Source organism: Meriones unguiculatus, chromosome 14 (genome assembly GCF_030254825.1).
Source record: "Meriones unguiculatus strain TT.TT164.6M chromosome 14, Bangor_MerUng_6.1, whole genome shotgun sequence".
NCBI lineage: Eukaryota > Metazoa > Chordata > Mammalia > Rodentia > Muridae > Meriones > Meriones unguiculatus.
This window is the reverse complement of record NC_083361.1, coordinates 48847988-48870394: the sequence shown is the minus strand read 5'-3', so window position 1 is coordinate 48870394 and position 22407 is coordinate 48847988. Positions and strand designations below refer to the sequence as shown.

Below are 22407 nucleotides of genomic sequence, written 5' to 3'. Positions count from 1 at the left end.
GGATCTATGATGACAACAGGTCTCTGAGGACGTTGACTGACTTGAACAGATGCGATCTGAGGTCCAGATATGAGGTCCTCGTGAGACCCATGAGGAGTTCAGAGCCTGCCTTGCACTCTTCCCTCTTCAGAGAGGATGAGAACTGTGCAGTATGGCATCAGATTCTGAGATTTTTCGAAAAAGGCCTCATAACAATACCCATACTTGGTTTGATACAATCTTCATTGCTTTCTATTTTCAAAGAGATAGAAATGATTCCAAGTGATAGGGAGACAACCTTTACTATAGGAGTAGGCACATATATCAGGTAGAGATGACTGTAGGTGCAAATGACGTACTCAAAAAATATGTAAGAACTGATGAATTAGAACGTGCTGCTCATTCCTAGTCTCCGGCGATGTACCCTTGCACATATGTGGTAAAGTGTCAGGCTGGATGTTAGGGCTCATGCCAGTAGTCCCAAGAATATTGGAGGACAATGACTGCCCTCGCACTTTTCCCAAAGTTGTGTAAAGGCTGACGTATAACTAATAATTAAAGGATCATTCAATTTATATAGAGGGAAAATTGAAATGGTCTTTCCTGTTGGAGGCTGGGTAAATTCTAGATAATAATGGCTAGGTGAGAAACCAGGGCACCTGTTTGAGACATTCCCTAGTTTTATTGGTGTTCATCATTTATGTCTTAGCTGCCAAAATCTTCCAGAGCATGTTGTGTTTACCTATCTCTTTCTCGCATGGAAACCATCTCAGTTGATCCATCATGAGAAATGACAATTGGGCTTTGCTTTCTGTTACTTGTTGTTGTTGTTTTTCTTTTCCTCCTGGGTACATTCATCCTCTTATTGCCGCTCTCACACAGATGCAAATCATCTATTCTAACAAAATTTGCGTGTTACCCAAGATCTATGAAAACAACTATTCCTTTATGAAACAAGGAAAGATATTTCTAAAGAACATGTTGCTTGCTGGTAGACCCACAATCCTGATAATGGATCAGATGCGCTAACTCTTCAATGAAACAAGAAAGAACCACACACTGAATCTTCTTAACATCCTCATGATGAACACAATTAATTCAGGACTGACACACACATATATGTATATATATATATATATATATATATATATATATATATATATATATATATCTTACTACTAACAGACTTTTACGAAGCTGTAGCATAGAACTCTTGGTAACACTTGCTGGATACACAATTTCTAAAGCCATGGTTGAAGCTTGAATATCCATCAAGGACATCATGTAATCTCAGATGTGTAGTACAACATACTCGATAAAATCAACCCAGTGTATTTGACCACGGGCTAGTCAGTTAGTGCGTAGAAAACATCTTCTTTTCATCAGATTTAACCTGAAGCATGGTAGATGATTCCAATGCTCTTCCAAGTGGAAGACTTGAGTTCCATGAATCGAGACATGGTAACATACATGTAGACAAAAAGTTACCTTTGGATTCCCCTCTCTTCCAAGATGAGGTTGCATGGCAGGGAAGAAATCTAAAGTCAATTATGGAACACTCTGTTGGATAAACAAGGAGAGAATTCCATGCACAGAGGACAAATTTCAATGACAACCTGAAATCTCAAAGATACCATTGGGCTTACTGACTTTCACCTCTGTGCAACTTGGTCGTTTTGACTTTGAGAAAGGAGGAGTTAAGAATGACCATACTGCAATGCTATACGCACTGCTTCTTCTTTGCTTTGTCCAACTTCCTCGCTGCCCACTGAGAGGCGTACACAATGTGCCTGTTGGCACTGGCAAAGATGCTCTCACAGATAGCTTCTGAGGAAGTCATCAGAAGAGGAGAAATCCTTGCCACAGTGGCTAAAATCTGAGGGGATTGGAAGGGAGGAAATGAATTCAATAGTTGGTTCTGGGAAAGACTGAACTGCTGGCAGACTTGAAGGTCGGGACACTTTAGAAAGTCAAGGTTGCCTAGACGCATTTCCTTTTCTGATAACCTTCATACTTATTATGTTGCAGGCTAAAACTTGGAGAGGTGCTTCCCTTCTGGCAGGACAGGTAAGTGACGCTGCTTCCCATTGTGTCTTTTGTTTGTAGGCAGGCTGCATTCTCGCCTGACTAAATATTTACCTACTGTGTACCACAAGAGATGAGAATTATTTAACGTCCCTCTCATGGCTAAACAACCTAGGCTTCGTCTTGCCTCTTGATGGTGGAACACTTGCTATGGCCCTGGCATTGTAGGGGACTTAGCTAGGTAGTCCCAACCCAAGCAAGTGACAAGGATACTACCTAATACCATTAGTATTTTGAGGTGCATTTGGAAAACCAACAGTTGGGTGAAGTTATTGGCATATTTGACTTTCTTTTGAAGCTACCATTGAAGCTTCCAATTCTAAATAATATATCCAGAAGTACTAAGAAAAGCCTTCTCCCAGCTCCTTCCCTTATCGACATTCAATCTCAAAGAATTAAACTCTTATTTCTGCCCTGACAGGTGTGGAACCCAAAGGACGATGATAAGGTGTTAGGAGTCAAGACCCCTAGAGCACAGAACAATAACCCTCACAAATATCATCTATCCTTGATGCTCTGGCGTGGATACTAAGAGAGCCACCCATGCGTTTTCACTTCCTTGTAAGTAGCATGGAAACATGCAATCTTGCCCTCTAAAATTCAAGTGAATTGCCATAAATTTTTCGAAAACTCAAACAGAGCTGACAATGAACCATATTTATTCTTTTTATAAATGATTATGGATTATGTTGAGCCAGAAATCTAGTTGTCCATTGTCAGAACAAAACAAAACAAAATTAAGAATATTTTTGGTATTAAATGCAATGCCTTCCTTCATCTTGGAAACTGGGTGGTGTTGAGTTCATTTGAAGAAACATGACATGAGAGGTGATACGAAGAGAAGGTTCAGGAATCAGGCACACAGAACCCAACTCCTGTCCCTGTCAATGTCCTGTGGGATACCTGGTGATGTATATGGACCAAAATGTAGCTTGGCCTGTGTGTTGCTTTTTGTTGTCCAAGGAAATATGGAAGGAGCTGTTGGTCATGCGACATACATCACAAAATCCTCCAGAGCATTGACAATTGCAGGACAACTGGAAGGCTCAATACTGGGCACTGTAAGATGGAGAGGAACATACATGGAAGACAGGGAACAGGAGGAGGAAGTGTAAAGGCGGGTTAACATGAAGAGCATAGAATCAATACCGCAAATTAGGATGTTGAAAAAATCTTATCTAGATAGGAAAAAAAGTCATTTTGCTTTCTTGAATGTTTTCTCTATTCTTACCAAATCTTTGTTGTAAAGATTAAATACATAAGTTCAGGGAACATTCACAGGTACCCGATTTGGGGCCAGTGACACCCACCAAAGGCAATGTGTTGACCTCTATTTTTCTCATATTGTGTCAAAGGGGAAAGGCTCTTTAATCCTGTCCTCTGTGTTTCCCCAGAACCTTTGACAGAATGAGCTACATGCCTCCTGCACAGTTTTGAACTTCCTTGTCAAGGGCCAGGAGTCTAGCTCTCTGGGGTTTCACTTGGTAGGTGAAAACTCATGTGTTGAGCCTTTCTGGATCTATGATGACAACAGGTCTCTGAGGACGTTGACTGACTTGAACAGATGCGATCTGAGGTCCAGATATGAGGTCCTCGTGAGACCCATGAGAATTTCAGAGCCTGCCGTGCAATCTTCCCTCTTCAGAGAGGATGAGAACTGTGCAGTATGGCATCAGATTCTGAGATTTTTCGAAAAAGGCCTCATAACAGTACCCATACTTGGTTTGATACAATCTTCATTGCTTTCTATTTTCAAAGAGATAGAAATGATTCCAAGTGATAGGGAGACAACCTTTACTATAGGAGTAGGCACATATATCAGGTAGAGATGACTGTAGGTGCAAATGACGTACTCAAAAAATATGTAAGAACTGATGAATTCGAACGTGCTGCTAATTCCTCGTCTCCGGCGATGTACCCTTGCACATATGTAGTAAAGTGTCAGGAGGGGAGGTTAGGGCTCATGCCAGTAGTCCCAAGAATATTGGAGGACAAGGACTGCCCTCGCACTTTACCCAAAGTTGTGTAAAGGCTGACGTATAACTAATAATTAAAGGATCATTCAATTTATATAGAGGGAAAATTGAAATGGTCTTTCCTGCTGGAGGCTGGGTAAATTCTAGATAATAATGGCCAGGTGAGAAGCCAGGGCACCTGTTGGAGACATTCCCTAGTTTTATTGGTGTTCATCATTTATGTCTTAGCTGCCAAAATCTTCCAGAGCATGTTGTGTTTACCTATCTCTCTCTCCCATGGAAACCATCTCAGTTGATCCATCATGAGAAATGACAATTGGGCTTTGCTTTCTGTTATTTGTTGTTGTTGTTTCTGTTTTCCTCCTGGGTACATTCATCCTCTGATTGCCGCTCTCACACAGATGCAAATCATCTATTCTAACAAAATTTGCATGTTACCCAAGATCTATGAAAACAACTATTCCTTTATGTAACAAGGAAGGATATTTCTAAAGAACATGTTGCTAGCTGGTAGACCCACAGTCCTGATAATGGATCAGATGCGCTAACTCTTCAATGAAACAAGAAAGAACCACACACTGAATCTTCTTAACATCCTCATGATGAACATAATTAATTCAGAACTGACACACACATATATGTATATATATATATCTTACTACTAACAGACTTTTACGAAGCTGGAGCATAGGACTCTTGGTAACACTTGCTGGATACACAATTTCTACAGCCATGGTTGAAGCTTGAATATCCAATCAAGGACATCATGTAATCTCAGATGTGTAGTACAACATACTCGATAAAAAGCAACCCAGTGTATTTGACCACGGGCTAGTCAGTTAGTGCGTACAAAACATCTTCTTTTCATCAGATTTAACCGGAAGAAGGGTAGATGATTCCAACGCTCTTCCAAGGGGAAGACTTGAGTTCCATGAATCGAGACATGGTAACATACATGTAGACAAAAAGGTACCTTTGGATTCCCCTATCTTCCAAGATGAGGTTGCATGGCAGGGAAGAAATCTAAAGTCAATTATGGAACACTCTGTTGGATAAACAAGGAGAGAATTCCATGCACAGAGGACAAATTTCAATGACACCCTGAAATCTCAAAGATACCATTGGGCTTACTGACTTTCACCTCTGTGCAACTTGGTCGTTTTGACTTTGAGAAAGGAGGAGTTAAGAATGACCATACTGCAATGCTATACGCACTGCTTCTTCTTTGCTTTGTCCAACTTCCTCGCTGCCCACTGAGAGGCGTACACAATGTGCCTGTTGGCACTGGCAAAGATGCTCTCACAGACAGCTTCTGAGGAAGTCATCAGAAGAAGAGAAATCCTTGCCACAGTGGCTAAAATCTGAGGGGATTGGAAGGGAGGAAATGAATTCAATAGTTGGTTCTGGGAAAGACTGAACTGCTGGCAGACTTGAAGGTCGGGACACTTTAGAAAGTCAAGGTTGCCTAGACGCATTTCCTTTTCTGATAACCTTCATACTTATTATGTTGCAGGCTAAAACTTGGAGAGGTGATTCCCTTCTGGCAGGACAGGTAAGTGACGCTGCTTCCCATTGTGTCTTTTGTTTGTAGGCAGGCTGCATTCTCGCCTGACTAAATATTTACCTACTGTGTACCTCAAGAGATGAGAATTATTTAACGTCGCTCTCATGGCTAAACAACCTAGGCTTCGACTTGCCTCTTGATGTGGAACACTTGCTATGGCCCTGGCATTGTAGGGGACTTAGCTAGGTAGTCCCAACCCAAGCAAGTGACAAGGATACTACCTAATACCATTAGTATTTTGAGGTGCATTTGGAAAACCAACAGTTGGGTGAAGTTATTGGCATATTTGACTTTCTTCTGAAGCTACCATTGAAGCTTCCAATTCTAAATAATATATCCAGAAGTACTAAGAAAAGCCTTCTCCCAGCTCCTTCCCTTATCGACATTCAAGCTCAAAGAATTAAACTCTTATTTCTGCCCTGACAGGTGTGGAACCCAAAGGAAGATGATAAGGTGTTAGGAGTCTAGACCCCTAGAGCACAGAACAATAACCCTCACAAATTTCATCTATCCTTGATCCTCTGGCGTGGATACTAAGAGAGCCACCCATGCGTTTTCACTTCCTTGTAAGTAGCATGGAAACATGCAATCTTGCCCTCTAAAATTCAGGTGAATTGCCATAAAGTTTTCGAAAACTCAAACAGAGCTGACAATGAACCATATTTATTCTTTTTATAAATGATTATGGATTATGTTGAGCCAGAAATCTAGTTGTCCATTGTCGGAACAAAAAAAAAACAAAACTAAGAATATTTTTGGTATTAAATGCAATGCCTTCCTTCATCTTGGAAACTGGGTGGTGTTGAGTTCATTTGAAGAAACATGACATGAGAGGTGATACGAAGAGAAGGTTCAGGAATCAGGCACACAGAACCCAACTCCTGTCAATGTCCTGTGGGATACCTGGTGATGTATATGGACCAAAATGTAGCTTGGCCTGTGTTTTGCTTTTTGTTGTCCAAGGAAATATGGAAGGAGCTGGTGGTCATGCGACATACATCACAAATCCTCCAGAGCATTGACAATTGCAGGACAACTGGAAGGCTCAATAATGGGCACTGTAAGATGGAGAGGAACATACATGGAAGACAGGGAACAGGAGGAGGAAGTGTAAAGGCGGGTTAACATGAGGAGCATAGGATCAAAACCGCAAATTAGGATGTTGAAAAAATCTTATCTAGATAGGAAAAAAAGTCATTTTGCTTTCTTGAATGTTTTCTCTATTCTTACCAAATCTTTGTTGTAAAGATTAAATACATAAGTTCAGGGAACATTCACAGGTACCCGATTTGGGGCCAGTGACACCCACCAAAGGCAATGTGTTGACCTCTATTTTTCTCATATGGTGTCAAAGGGGAAAGGCTCTTTAATCCTGTCCTCTGTGTTTCCCCAGAACCTTTGACAGAATGAGCTACATGCCTCCTGCACAGTTTTGAACTTCCTTGTCAAGGCCCAGGAGTCTAGCTCTCTGGGGTTTCACTTGGTAGGTGAAAACTCATGTGTTGAGCGAAGGCCTTTCTGGATCTATGATGACAACAGGTCTCTGAGGACGTTGACTGACTTGAACAGATGCGATCTGAGGTCCAGATATGAGGTCCTCGTGAGAACCATGAGGATTTCAGAGCTTGCCTTGCACTCTTCCCTCTTCAGAGAGGATGAGAACTGTGCAGTATGGCATCAGATTCTGAGATTTTTCGAAAAAGGCCTCATAACAGTACCATACTTGGTTTGATACAATCTTCATTGCTTTCTATTTTCAAAGAGATAGAAATGATTCCAAGTGATAGGGAGACAACCTTTACTATAGGAATAGGCACATATATCAGATAGAGATGACTGTAGGTGCAAATGACGTACTCAAAAAATATGTAAGAACTGATGATTTATATGTAAGAACGTGCTGCTCATTCCTAGTCTCCGGCGATGTACCCTTGCAAATATGTGGTAAAGTGTCAGGAGGGGAGGTTAGGGCTCATGCCAGTAGTCCCAAGAATATTGGAGGACAAGGACTGCCCTCCCACTTTACCCAAAGTTGTGTAAAGGCTGACGTATAACTAATAATTAAAGGATCATTCAATTTATATAGAGGGAAAATTGAAATGGTCTTTCCTGCTGGAGGCTGGGTAAATTCTAGATAATAATGGCTAGGTGAGAAGCCAGGGCACCTGTTGGAGACATTCCCTAGTTTTATTGGTGTTCATCATTTAAGTCTTAGCTGCCAAAATCTTCCAGAGCAAAATGTGTTTGCCTATCTCTCTCTCGCATGGAAACCATCTCAGTTGATCCATCATGAGAAATGACAATTGGGCTTTGCTTTCTGTTATTTGTTGTTGTTGTTTCTGTTTTCCTCCTCGGTACATTCATCCTCTGATTGCCGCTCTCACACAGATGCAAATCATCTATTCTAACAAAATTTGCGTGTTACCCAAGATCTATGAAAACAACTATTCCTTTATGAAACAAGGAAAGATATTTCTAAAGAACATGTTGCTAGCTGGTAGACCCACAATCCTGATAATGGATCAGACGCGCTAACTCTCCAATGAAACAAGAAAGAACCACACACTGAATCTTCTTAACATCCTCATGATGAACACAATTAATTCAGAACTGACACACACATATATGTATATATATATATATATATATATTTATATATATCTTGATACTAACAGACTTTTACGAAGCAGGAGTATAGGACTCTTCCTAACACTTGCTGGATACAGTATTTCTAAAGCCATGGTTGAAGCTTGAATATCCAATCAAGGACATCATGTAATCTCAGATGTGTAGTACAACATACTCGATAAAAAGCAACCCATGTGTATTTGACCACGGGCTAGTCAGTTAGTGCGTAGAAAACATCTTCTTTTCATCAGATTTAACCTGAATGATGGTAAATGATTGCAACGCTCTTCCAAGTGGAAGACTTGAGTTGCATGAATCGAGACATGGTAACATACATGTAGACAAAAAGGTACCTTTGGATTCCCCTCTCTTCCAAGATGAGGTTGCATGGCAGGGAAGAAATCTAAAGTCAATTATGGAACACTCTGTTGAATAAACAAGGAGAGAATTCCATGCACAGAGGACAAATTTCAATGACACCCTGAAATCTCAAAGATACCATTGGGCTTACTGACTTTCACCTCTGTGCAAGTTGGTCGTTTTGACTTTGAGAAAGGAGGAGTTAAGAATGACGATACTGCAATGCTATACGCACTGCTTCTACTTTGCTTTGTCCAACTTCCTCGCTGCCCACTGAGAAGCGTCCACACTGTGCCTGCTGGCACTGGCAAAGATGCTCTCACAGACAGCTTCTGAGGAAGTCATCAGAAGAAGAGAAATCCTTGCCACAGTGGCTAAAATCTGAGGGGATTGGAAGGGAGGAAATGAATTCAATAGTTGGTTCTGGGAAAGACTGAACTGCTGGCAGACTTGAAAGTCGGGACACTTTAGAAAGTCAAGGTTGCCTAGACGCATTTCCTTTTCTGATAACCTTCATACTTACTATGTTGCAGGCTAAAACTTGGAGTGGTGCTTCCCTTCTGGCAGTACAGGTAAGTGACGCTGCTTCCCATTGTGTCTTTTGTTTGTAGGCAGGCTGCATTCTCGCCTGACTAAATATTTACCTACTGTGTACCACTAGAGATGAGATTTATTTAACGTCCCTCTCATGACTAAACAACCTAGGCTTCGTCTTGCCTCTTGATGGTGGAACACTTGCTATGGCCCTGGCATTGTAGGGGACTTAGCTAGGTAGTCCCAACCCAAGCAAGTGACAAGGATACTACCTAATACCATTAGTATTTTGAGGTGCATTTGGAAAACCAACAGTTGGGTGAAGTTATTGGCATATTTGACTTTCTTTTGAAGCTACCATTGAAGCTTCCAATTCTAAATAATATATCCAGAAGTACTAAGAAAAGCCTTCTCCCAGCTCCTTCCCTTATGGACATTCAAGCTCAAAGAATTAAACTCTTCTTTCTGCCCTGACAGGTGTGGAACCGAAAGGAAGATGATAGGGTGTTAGGAGTCTAGAAACATAGAGCACAGAACAATAACCCTCACAAATTTCATCTATCCTTGATCCTCTGGCGTGGATACTAAGAGAGCAACCCATGCATTTTCACTTCCTTGAAAGTAGCATGGAAACATGCAATCTTGCCCTCTAAAATTCAGGTGAATTGCCATAAAGTTTTCGAAAACCCAAACAGAGCTGACAATGAACCATATTTATTCTTTTTATAAATGATTATGCATTATGTTGAGCCAGAAATCTAGTTGTCCATTGTCAGAACAAAACAAAACAACACTAAGAATATTTTTGGTATTAAATGCAATGCCTTCCTTCATCTTGGAACCTGGGTGGTGTTGAGTTCATTTGAAGAAACATGACATGAGAGCTGATACGAAGAGAAGGTTTAGGAATCAGGCACACAAAACCCAACTCCTGTTCTCGTCAATGTCCTGTGGGATAACTGGTGATGTATATGGACCAAAATGTAGCTTGGCCTGTGTGTTGCTTTTTGTTGTCCAAGGAAATATGGAAGGAGCTGGTGGTCATGCGACATACATCACAAAATCCTCCAGAGCATTGACAATTGCAGGACAACTGGAAGGCTCAATACTGTGCACTGTAAGATGGAGAAGAACATACATGGAAGACAGGGAACAGGAGGAGGAAGTGTAAAAGCAGGTTAACATGAAGAGCATAGAATCGAAACCGCAAATTAGGATGTTGAAAAAATCTTATCTAGATAGGAAAAAAAGTCATTTTGCTTTCTTGAATGTTTTCTCTATTCTTACCAAATCTTGTTGTAAAGATTAAATACATAAGTTCAGGGAACATTCACAGGTACCCGATTTGGGGCCAGTGACACCCACCAAAAGCAATGTGTTGACCTCTATTTTTCTCATATGGTGTCAAAGGGGAAAGGCTCTTTAATCCTGTCCTCTGTGTTTCCCCAAAACCTTTGACAGAATGAGCTACATGCCTCCTGCACAGTTTTGAACTTCCTTGTCAAGGCCCAGGAGTCTATCTCTCTGGGGTTTCACTTGGTAGGTGAAAACTCATGTGTTGAGCGAAGGCCTTTCTGGATATATGATGACAACAGGTATCTGAGGACGTTGACTGACTTGAACAGATGCGATCTGAGGTCCAGATATGAGGTCCTCGTGAGACCCATGAGGAGTTCAGAGCCTGCCTTGCACTCTTCCCTCTTCAGAGAGGATGAGAACTGTGCAGTATGGCATCAGATTCTGAGATTTTTCGAAAAAGGCCTCATAACAGTACCATACTTGGTTTGATACAATCTTCATTGCTTTCTATTTTCAAAGAGATAGAAATGATTCAAAGTGATAGGGAGACAACCTTTACTATAGGTTTAGGCACATATATCAGGTAGAGATGACTGTAGGTGCAAATGACGTACTCAAAAAATATGTAAGAACTGATGAATTATATGTAAGAACGTGCTGCTCATTCCTAGTCTCCGGCGATGTACCCTTGCACATATGTGATAAAGTGTCAGGAGGGGAGGTTAGGGCTCATGCCAGTAGTCCCAAGAATATTGGAGGACAAGGACTGCCCTCGCACTTTACCCAAAGTTGTGTAAAGGCTGACGTATAACTAATAATTAAAGGATCATTCAATTTATATAGAGGGAAAATTGAAATGGTCTTTCCTGTTGGAGGCTGGGTAAATTCTAGATAATAATGGCTAGGTGAGAAGCCAGGGCACCTGTTGGATACATTCCATAGTTTTATTGGTGTTCATCATTTATGTCTTAGCTGCCAAAATCTTCCAGAGCATGTTGTGTTTACCTATCTCTCTCTCGCATGGAAACCATCTCAGTTGATCCATCATGAGAAATGACAATTGGGCTTTGCTTTCTGTTATTTGTTGTTGTTGTTTCTGTTTTCCTCCTGGGTACATTCATCCTCTGATATCCGCTCTCACACAGATGCAAATCATCTATTCTAACAAAATTTGCGTGTTAACCAAGATCTATGGAAACAACTATTCCTTTATGAAACAAGGAAAGATATTTCTAAAGAACATGTTGCTAGCTGGTAGACCCACAGTCCTGATAATGGATCAGATGCGCTAACTCTTCAATGAAACAAGAAAGAACCACACACTGAATCTTTTAAACATCCTCATGATGAACACAATTAATTCATAACTGACACACACATATATGTATATATATATATATCTTACTACTAACAGACTTTGACAAAGCTGTAGCATAGGACTCTTGGTAACACTTGCTGGATACACAATTTCTAAAGCCATGGTTGAAGCTTGAATATCCAATCAAGGACATCATGTAATCTCAGATGTGTAGTACAACATACTCGATAAAAAGCAACCCAGTGTATTTGACCACGGCCTAGTCAGTTAGTGCGTAGAAAACATCTTCTTTTCATCAGATTTAACCTGAAGCATGGTAGATGATTCCAACGCTTTTCCAAGTGGAAGACTTGAGTTCCATGAATCGAGACATGGTAACATACATGTAGACAAAAAGGTACCTTTGGATTCCCCTCTCTTCCAAGATGAGGTAGCATGGCAGGGAAGAAATCTAAAGTCAATTATGGTACACTCTGTTGGATAAACAAGGAGAGAATTCCATGCACAGAGGACAAATTTCAATGACACCCTGAAATCTCAAAGATACCATTGGGCTTACTGACTTTCACCTCTGTGCAACTTGGTCGTTTTGACTTTGAGAAAGGAGGAGTTAAAAATGACCATACTGCAATGCTATACTCACTGCTTCTTCTTTGCTTTGTCCAACTTCCTCGTTGCCCACTGAGAGGCGTACACAATGTGCCTGCTGGCACTGGCAAAGATGCTCTCACAGACAGCTTCTGAGGAAGTCATCAGAAGAAGAGAAATCCTTGCCACAGTGGCTAAAATCTGAGGGGATTGGAAGGGAGGAAATGAATTCAATAGTTGGTTCTGGGAACGACTGAACTGCTGGCAGACTTGAAGGTCGGGACACTTTAGAAAGTCAAGGTTGCCTAGACGCATTTCCTTTTCTGATAACCTTCATACTTATTATGTTACAGGCTAAAACTTGGAGAGGTGCTTCCCTTCTGGCAGGACAGGTAAGTGACGCTGCTTCCCATTGTGTCTTTTGTTTGTAGGCAGGCTGCATTCTCGCCTGACGAAATATTTACCTACTGTGTACCACAATAGATGAGAATTATTTATCGTCCCTCTCATGGCTAAACAACCTAGGCTTCGTCTTGCCTCTTGATGGTGGAATACCTGCTATGGCCCTGGCATTGTAGGGGACTTAGCTAGGTAGTCCCAACCCAAGCAAGTGACAAGGATACTACCTAATACCATTAGTATTTTGAGGTGCATTTGGAAAACCAACAGTTGGGTGAAGTTATTGGCATATTTGACTTTCTTTTGAAGCTACCATTGAAGCTTCCAATTCTAAATAATATATCCAGAAGTACTAAGAAAAGCCTTCTCCCAGCTCCTTCCCTTATCGACATTCAAGCTCAAAGAATTAAACTCTTATTTCTGCCCTGACAGGTGTGGAACCCAAAGGAAGATGATAGGGTGTTAGGAGTCTAGACCCCTAGACCACAGAACAATAACCCTCACAAATTTCATCTATCCTTGATCCTCTGGCGTGGATACTAAGAGAGCCACCCATGCGTTTTCACTTCCTTGTAAGTAGCATGGAAACATGCATTCTTGCCTTCTAAAATTCAGGTGAATTGCCATAAAGTTTTCGAAAACCCAAACAGAGCTGACAATGAACCATATTTATTCTTTTTATAAATGATTATGCATTATGTTGAGCCAGAAATCTAGTTGTCCATTGTCAGAACAAAACAAAACAACACTAAGAATATTTTTGGTATTAAATGCAATGGCTTCCTTCATCTTGGAACCTGGGTGGTGTTGAGTTCATTTGAAGAAACATGACATGAGAGCTGATACGAAGAGAAGGTTTAGGAATCAGGCACACAGAACCCAACTCCTGTCCTTGTCAATGTCCTGTGGGATAACTGGTGATGTATATGGACCAAAATGTAGCTTGGCCTGTGTGTTGCTTTTTGTTGTCCACGGAAATATGGAAGGAGCTGGTGGTCATGCGACATACATCACAAAATCCTCCAGAGCATTGACAATTGCAGGACAACTGGAAGGCTCAATACTGTGCACTGTAAGATGGAGAAGAACATACATGGAAGACAGGGAACAGGAGGAGGAAGTGTAAAAGCGGGTTAACATGAAGAGCATAGAATCGAAACCGCAAATTAGGATGTTGAAAAAATCTTATCTATATAGGAAAAAAAGTCATTTTGCTTTCTTGAATGTTTTCTCTATTCTTACCAAATCTTTGTTGTAAAGATTAAATACATAAGTTCAGGGAACATTCACAGGTACCCGATTTGGGGCCAGTGACACCCACCAAAAGCAATGTGTTGACCTCTATTTTTCTCATATGGTGTCAAAGGGGAAAGGCTCTTTAATCCTGTCCTCTGTGTTTCCCCAGAACCTTTGACAGAATGAGCTACATGCCTCCTGCACAGTTTTGAACTTCCTTGTCAAGGCCCAGGAGTCTATCTCTCTGGGGTTTCACATGGTAGGTGAAAACTCATGTGGTGAGCGAAGGCCTTTCTGGATCTATGATGACAACAGGTATCTGAGGACATTGACTGACTTGAACAGATGCGATCTGAGGTCCAGATATGACTTCCTCGTGAGACCCATGAGGAGTTCAGAGCCTGCCTTGCACTCTTCCCTCTTCAGAGAGGATGAGAACTGTGCAGTATGGCATCAGATTCTGAGATTTTTCGAAAAAGGCCTCATAACAGTACCATACTTGGTTTGATACAATCTTCATTGCTTTCTATTTTGAAAGAGATAGAAATGATTCAAAGTGATAGGGAGACAACCTTTACTATAGGTTTAGGCACATATATCAGGTAGAGATGACTGTAGGTGCAAATGACGTACTCAAAAAATATGTAAGAACTGATGAATTATATGTAAGAACGTGCTGCTCATTCCTAGTCTCCGGCGATGTACCCTTGCACATATGTGGTAAAGTGTCAGGAGGGGAGGTTAGGGCTCATGCCAGTAGTCCCAAGAATATTGGAGGACAAGGACTGCCCTCCCACTTTACCCAAAGTTGTGTAAAGGCTGACGTATAACTAATAATTAAAGGATCATTCAATTTATATAGAGGGAAAATTGAAATGGTCTTTCCTGCTGGAGGCTGGGTAAATTCTAGATAATAATGGCTAGGTGAGAAGCCAGGGCACCTGTTGGAGACATTCCCTAGTTTTATTGGTGTTCATCATTTATGTCTTAGCTGACAAAATCTTCCAGAGCATGTTGTGTTTACCTATCTCTCTCTCGCATGGAAACCATCTCAGTTGATCCATCATGAGAAATGACAATTGGGCTTTGCTTTCTGTTATTTGTTGTTGTTGTTTTCGTTTTCTTCCTGGGTACATTCATCCTCTGATTGCCGCTCTCACACAGATGCAAATCATCTAATCTAACAAAATTTGCGTGTTACCCAAGATCTATGAAAACAACTATTCCTTTATGTAACAAGGAAGGATATTTCTAAAGAACATGTTGCTAGCTGGTAAACCCACAGTCCTGATAATGGATCAGATGCGCTAACTCTTCAATGAAACAAGAAAGAACCACACACTGAATCTTCTTAACATCCTCATGATGAACACAATTAATTCAGAACTGACACACACATATATGTATATATATATATATATCTTACTACTAACAGACTTTTACGAAGCTGTAGCATAGGACTCTTGGTAACACTTGCTGGATACACAATTTCTAAAGCCATGGTTGAAGCTTGAATATCCAATATAGGACATCATGTAATCTCAGATGTGTAGTACAACATACTCGATAAAAAGCAACCCAGTGTATTTGACCACGGGCTAGTCAGTTAGTGCGTAGAAAACATCTTCTTTTCATCAGATTTAACCGGAAACATGGTAGATGATTCCAATGCTCTTCCAAGTGGAAGACTTGAGTTCCATGAATCGAGACATGGTAACATACATGTAGACAAAAAGGTACCTTTGGATTCCCCTCTCTTCCAAGATGAGGTAGCATGGCAGGGAAGAAATCTAAAGTCAATTATGGAACAATCTGTTGGATAAACAAGGAGAGAATTCCATGCACAGAGGACAAATTTCAATGACACCCTGAAATCTCAAAGATACCATTGGGCTTACTGACTTTCACCTCTGTGCAACTTGGTCGTTTTGACTTTGAGAAAGGAGGAGTTAAGAATGACCATACTGCAATGCTATACTCACTGCTTCTTCTTTGCTTTGTCCAACTTCCTCGTTGCCCACTGAGGCGTACACAATGTGCCTGCTGGCACTGGCAAAGATGCTCTCACTGACAGCTTCTGAGGAAGTCATCAGAAGAGGAGAAATCCTTGCCACAGTGGCTAAAATCTGAGGGGATTGGAAGGGAGGAAATGAATTCAATAGTTGGTTCTGGGAAAGACTGAACTGCTGGCAGACTTGAAGGTCGGGACACTTTAGAAAGTCAAGGTTGCCTAGACGCATTTCCTTTTCTGATAACCTTCATACTTATTATGTTGCAGGCTAAAACTTGGAGAGGTGCTTCCCTTCTGGCAGGACAGGTAAGTGACGCTGCTTCCCATTGTGTCTTTTGTTTGTAGGCAGGCTGCATTCTCGCCTGACTAAATATTTACCTACTGTGTACCACTAGAGATGAGATTTATTTAACATCCCTCTCATGACTAAACAAACTAGGCTTCGTCTTGCCTCTTGATGGTGGAACACTTGCTATGGCCCTGGCATTGTAGGGGACTTAGCTAGGTAGTCCCAACCCAAGCAAGTGACAAGGATACTACCTAATACCATTAGTATTTTGAGGTGCATTTGGAAAACCAACAGTTGGGTGAAGTTATTGGCATATTTGACTTTCTTTTGAAGCTACCATTGAAGCTTCCAATTCTAAATAATATATCCAGAAGTACTAAGAAAAGCCTTCTCCCAGCTCCTTCCCTTATGGACATTCAAGCTCAAAGAATTAAACTCTTCTTTCTGCCCTGACAGGTGTGGAACCCAAAGGAAGATGATAAGGTGTTAGGAGTCTAGACCCCTAGAGCACAGAACAATAACCCTCACAAATTTCATCTATTCTTGATCCTCTGGCGTGGATACTAAGAGAGCCACCCCTGCGTTTTCACTTCCTTGTAAGTAGCATGGAAACATGCAATCTTGCCCTCTAAAATTCAGGTGAATTGCCATAAAGTTTTCGAAAACTCAAACAGAGATGACAATGAACCATATTTATTCTTTTTATAAATGATTATGGATTATGTTGAGCCAGAAAACTTGTTGTCCATTGTCAGAACAAAACAAAACAAAACTAAGAATATTTTTGGTATTAAATGCAATGCCTTCCTTCATCTTGGAAACTGGGTGGTGTTGAGTTCATTTGAAGAAACATGACATGAGAGGTGATACGAAGAGAAGGTTCAGGAATCAGGCACACAGAACCCAACTCCTGTCCCTATCAATGTCCTGTAGGATACCTGGTGATGTATATGGACCAAAATGTAGCTTGGCCTGTGTGTTGCTTTTTGTTGTCCAAGGAAATATGGAAGGAGCTGGTGGTCATGCGACATACATCACAAAATCCTCCAGAACATTGACAATTGCAGGACAACTGGAAGGCTCAATACTGGGCACTGAAAGATGGAGAGGAACATACATGGAAGACAGGGAACAGGAGGAGGAAGTGTAAATGCGGGTTAACATGAGGAGCATAGAATCGAAACCGCAAATTAGGATGTTGAAAAAATCTTATCTAGATAGGAAAAAAACTCATTTTGCTTTCTTGAATGTTTTCTCTATTCTTACCAAATCTTTGTTGTAAAGATTAAATACATAAGTTCAGGGAACATTCACAGGTACCCGATTTGGGGCCAGTGACACCCACCAAAGGCAATGTGTTGACCTCTATTTTTCTCATATGGTGTCAAAGGGGAAAGGCTCTTTAATCCTGTCCTCTGTGTTTCCCCAGAACCTTTGACAGAATGAGCTACATGCCTCCTGCACAGTTTTGAACTTCCTTGTCAAGGCCCAGGAGTCTAGCTCTCTGGGTTTCACTTGGTAGGTGAAAACTCATGTGTTGAGCGAAGGCCTTTCTGGATCTATGATGACAACAGGTATCTGAGGACGTTGACTGACTTGAACAGATGCGATCTGAGGTCCAGATATGAGGTCCTCGTGAGACCCATGAGGAGTTCAGAGCCTGCCTTGCACACTTCCCTCTTCAGAGAGGATGAGAACTGTGCAGTATGGCATCAGATTCTGAGATTTTTCGAAAAAGGCATCATAACAGTACCATACTTTTTTGATACAATCTGCATTACTTTCTATTTTCAAAGAGATAGAAATGATTCCAAGTGATAGGGAGACAACCTTTACTATAGGAGTAGGCACATATATCAGGTAGAGATGACTGTAGGTGCAAATGACGTACTCCAAAAATATGTAAGAACTGATGAATTCGAACGTGCTGCTCATTCCTAGTCTACGGCGATGTACCCTTGCACATATGTGGTAAAGTGTCAGGAGGGGAGGTTAGGGCTCATGCCAGTAGTCCCAAGAATATTGGAGGACAATGACTGCCCTCGCACTTTACCAAAAGTTGTGTAAATGCTGACGTATAACAAATAATTAAAGGATCATTCAATTTATATAGAGGGAAAATTGAAATGGTCTTTCCTGTTGGAGGCTGGGTAAATTCTAGATAATAATGGCTAGGTGATAAGCCAGGGCATCTGTTTGAGACATTCCCTAGTTTTATTGGTGTTCATCATTTATGTCTTAGCTGCCAAAATCTTCCAGAGCATGTTGTGTTTACCTGTCTCTCTCTCGCATGGAAACCATCTCAGTTGATCCATCATGAGAAATGACAATTGGGCTTTGCTTTCTGTTATTTGTTGTTGTTGTTTCTCTTTTCCTCCTGGATACATTCATCCTCTTATTGCCGCTCTCACACAGATGCAAATCATCTATTCTAACAAAATTTGCGTGTTACCCAAGATCTATGAAAACAACTATTCCTTCATGAAACAAGGAAAGATATTTCTAAAGAACATGTTGCTAGCTGGTAGATCTACAATCCTGATAATGGATCAGAGGCGCTAACTCTCCAATGAAACAAGAAAGAACCACACACTGAATCTTCTTAACATCCTCATGATGAACACAATTAATTCAGAACTGACACACACATACATGTATATATATATATATATATATATATATATATATATATATATATATATCTTACTACTAACAGACTTTTACGAAGTTGGAGCATAGGACTCTTGGTAACACTTGCTGGATACACAATTTCTAAAGCCATGGTTGAAGTTTGAATATCCAAACAAGGACATCATGTAATCTCAGATGTGTAGTACAAAATACTCGATAAAAAGCAACACATGTGTATTTGACCACGGGCTAGTCAGTTAGTGCGTAGAAAACATCTTCTTTTCATCAGATTTAACCTGAAGCATGGTAGATGATTCCAACGCTCTTCCAAGTGGAAGACTTGAGTTCCATGAATCGAGACATGGTAACATACATGTAGACAAATAGGTACCTTTGGATTCCCCTCTCTTCCAAGATGAGGTTGCATGGCAGGGAAGAAATCTAAAGTCAATTATGGAACACTCTGTTGGATAAACAAGGAGAGAATTCCATGCACAGAGGACAAATTTCAATGACACCCTGAAATCTCAAAGATACCATTGGGCTTACTGACTTTCACCTCTGTGCAACTTGGTCGTTTTGACTTTGAGAAAGGAGGAGTTAAGAATGACCATACTGCAATGCTATACTCACTGCTTCTTCTTTGCTTTGTCCAACTTCCTCGCTGCCCACTGAGAGGCGTCCACACTGTGCCTGCTGGCACTGGCAAAGATGCTCTCACAGACAGCTTCTGAGGAAGTCATCAGAAGAAGAGAAATCCTTGCCACAGTGGCTAAAATCTGAGGGGATTGGAAGGGAGGAAATGAATTCAATAGTTGGTTCTGGGAAAGACTGAAGTGCTGGCAGACTTGAAGGTCGGGACACTTTAGAAAGTCAAGGTTGCCTAGAAGCATTTCATTTTCTGATAACCTTCATACTTATTATGTTGCAGGCTAAAACTTGGAGAGGTGCTTCCCTTCTGGCAGGACAGGTAAGTGACGCTGCTTCCCATTGTGTCTTTTGTTTGTAGACAGGCTTCATTCTCGCCTGACTAAATATTTACCTACTGTGTACCACAAGAGATGAGATTTATTTAACGTCCCTCTCATGGCTAAACAACCTAGGCTTCATCTTGCCTATTGATGGTGGAACACTTGCTATGGCCCTGGCATTGTAGGGGACTTAGCTAGGTAGACCAAACCCAAGCAAGTGACAAGGATACTAACTAATACCATTAGTATTTTGAGGTGCATTTGGAAAACCAACAGTTGGGTGAAGTTATTGGCATATTTGACTTTCTTTTGAAGCTACCATTGAAGCTTCCAATTCTAAATAATATATCCAGAAGTACTATGAAAAGCCTTCTCCCAGCTCCTTCCCTTATCGACATTCAAGCTCAAAGAATTAAACTTTTATTTCTGCCCTGACAGGTGTGGAACCCAAAGGAAGGTGATAGGGTCTTAGGAGTCTAGTCCCCTAGAGCACAGAACAATAACCCTCACAAATTTCATCTATCATTGATCATCTGGCGTGGATACTAAGAGAGCAACCCATGCGTTTTCACTTCCTTGTAAGTAGCATGGAATCATGCAATCTTGCCCTCTAAAATTCAGGTGAATTGCCATAAAGTTTTCAAAAACCCAAACAGAGCTGACAATGAACCATATTTATTCTTTTTATAAATGATTATGGATTATGTTGAGCCAGAAATCTAGTTGTCCATTGTCAGAACAAAACAAAACAAAACTAAGAATATTTTTGGTATTAAATGCAATGCCTTCCTTCATCTTGGAACCTGGGTGGTGTTGAGTTCATTTGAAGAAACATGACATGAGAGGTGATAAGAAGAGAAGGTTCAGGAATCAGGCACACAGAACCCAACTCCTGTCCCTGTCAATGTCCTGTGGGATACCTGGTGATGTATATGGACCAAAATATAGCTTGGCCTGTGTGTTGCTTTTTGTTGTCCAAGGAAATATGGAAGGAGCTGGTGGTCATGCGACATACATCACAAAATCCTCCAGAGCATTGACAATTGCAGGACAACTGGAAGGCTCAATACTGTGCACTGTAAGATGGAGAGGAACATACACGGAAGACAGGGAACAGGAGGAGGAAGTTTAAAGGCGGGTAAAGAGGAAGAGCATAGAATCAAAACCTCAAATTTGGATGTTGAAAAAATCTTATCTAGATAGGAAAAAAAGTCATTTTGCTTACTTGAATGTTTTCTCTCTTCTTACCAAATCTTTGTTGTAAAGATTAAATACATAAGTTCAGGGAACATTCACAGGTACCCGATTTGGGGCCAGTGACACCCACCAAAGGCAATGTGTTGACCTCTAGTTTTCTCATATGGTGTCAAAGGGGAAAGGCTCTTTAATCCTGTCCTCTGTGTTTCCCCAGAACCTTTGACAGAATGAGCTACATGCCTCCTGCACAGTTTTGAACTTCCTTGTCAAGGCCCAGGAGTCTAGCTCTCTGGGGTTTCACTTGGTAGGTGAAAACTCATGTGTTGAGCGAAGGCCTTTCTGGATCTATGATGACAACAGGTATCTGAGGACGTTGACTGACTTGAACAGATGCGATCTGAGGTCCAGATATGAGGTCCTCGTGAGACCCATGAGGAGTTCAGAGCCTGACTTGCACTCTTCCCTCTTCAGAGAGGATGAGAACTGTGCAGTATGGCATCAGATTATGAGATTTTTCGAAAAAGGCCTCATAACAGTACCATACTTGGTTTGATACAATCTTCATTGCTTTCTATTTTCAAAGAGATAGAAATGATTCCAAGTGATAGGGAGACAACCTTTACTATAGGTTTAGGCACATATATCAGGTAGAGATGACTGTAGGTGCAAATGACGTACTCAAAAAATATGTAAGAACTGATGAATTATATGTAAGAACGTGCTGCTCATTCCTAGTCTCCGGCGATGTACCCTTGCACATATGTGGTAAAGTGTCAGGAGGGGAGGTTAGGGCTCATGCCAGTAGTCCCAAGAATATTGGAGGACAATGACTGCCCTCGCACTTTACCCAAAGTTGTGTAAAGGATGACATATAACTAATAATTAAAGGATCATTCAATTTATATAGAGGGAAAATTGAAATGGTCTTTCCTGCTGGAGGCTGGGTAAATTCTAGATAATAATGGCTAGGTGAGAAGCCAGGGCACCTGTTTGAGACATTCCCTAGTTTTATTGGTGTTCATCATTTATGTCTTAGCTGCCAAAATCTTCCAGAGCATGTTGTGTTTACCTATCTCTCTCTCGCATGGAAACCATCTCAGTTGATCCATCATGAGAAATGACAATTGGGCTTTGCTTTCTGTTATTTGTTGTTGTTGTTTCTGTTTTCCTCCTGGGTACATTCATCCTCTTATTTCCGCTCTCACACAGATGCAAATCATCTATTCTAACAAAATTTGCGTGTTACCCAAGATCTATGAAAACAACTATTCCTTCATGAAACAAGGAAAGATATTTCTAAAGAACATGTTGCTAGCTGGTAGATCTACAATCCTGATAATGG

The 22407-nt window shown here is 40.9% G+C and overlaps 7 non-coding genes across 7 annotated transcripts; all 7 read left to right on the top strand.

The window, feature by feature from the left end:
- Positions 1-65, top strand: LOC132647874 (small nucleolar RNA SNORD109A). The gene has a single exon (XR_009586214.1). It is a non-coding gene; the product is annotated as a small nucleolar RNA SNORD109A (small nucleolar RNA).
- A 3514-nt stretch (positions 66-3579) lies between these two features.
- Positions 3580-3644, top strand: LOC132647873 (small nucleolar RNA SNORD109A). Its single transcript, XR_009586213.1, has one exon. It is a non-coding gene; the product is annotated as a small nucleolar RNA SNORD109A (small nucleolar RNA).
- A 3480-nt stretch (positions 3645-7124) lies between these two features.
- On the top strand, positions 7125-7189 carry LOC132647872 (small nucleolar RNA SNORD109A). Its single transcript, XR_009586212.1, has one exon. It is a non-coding gene; the product is annotated as a small nucleolar RNA SNORD109A (small nucleolar RNA).
- Positions 7190-10702: 3513 nt separating this feature from the next.
- Positions 10703-10767, top strand: LOC132647428 (small nucleolar RNA SNORD109A). The gene has a single exon (XR_009585796.1). It is a non-coding gene; the product is annotated as a small nucleolar RNA SNORD109A (small nucleolar RNA).
- Positions 10768-14262: 3495 nt separating this feature from the next.
- Positions 14263-14327, top strand: LOC132647351 (small nucleolar RNA SNORD109A). Its single transcript, XR_009585719.1, has one exon. It is a non-coding gene; the product is annotated as a small nucleolar RNA SNORD109A (small nucleolar RNA).
- Positions 14328-17821: 3494 nt separating this feature from the next.
- Positions 17822-17886, top strand: LOC132647755 (small nucleolar RNA SNORD109A). The gene has a single exon (XR_009586098.1). It is a non-coding gene; the product is annotated as a small nucleolar RNA SNORD109A (small nucleolar RNA).
- A 3520-nt stretch (positions 17887-21406) lies between these two features.
- LOC132647753 (small nucleolar RNA SNORD109A) lies at positions 21407-21471 on the top strand. Its single transcript, XR_009586096.1, has one exon. It is a non-coding gene; the product is annotated as a small nucleolar RNA SNORD109A (small nucleolar RNA).
- The last annotated feature ends 936 nt before the right edge of the window (positions 21472-22407 follow it).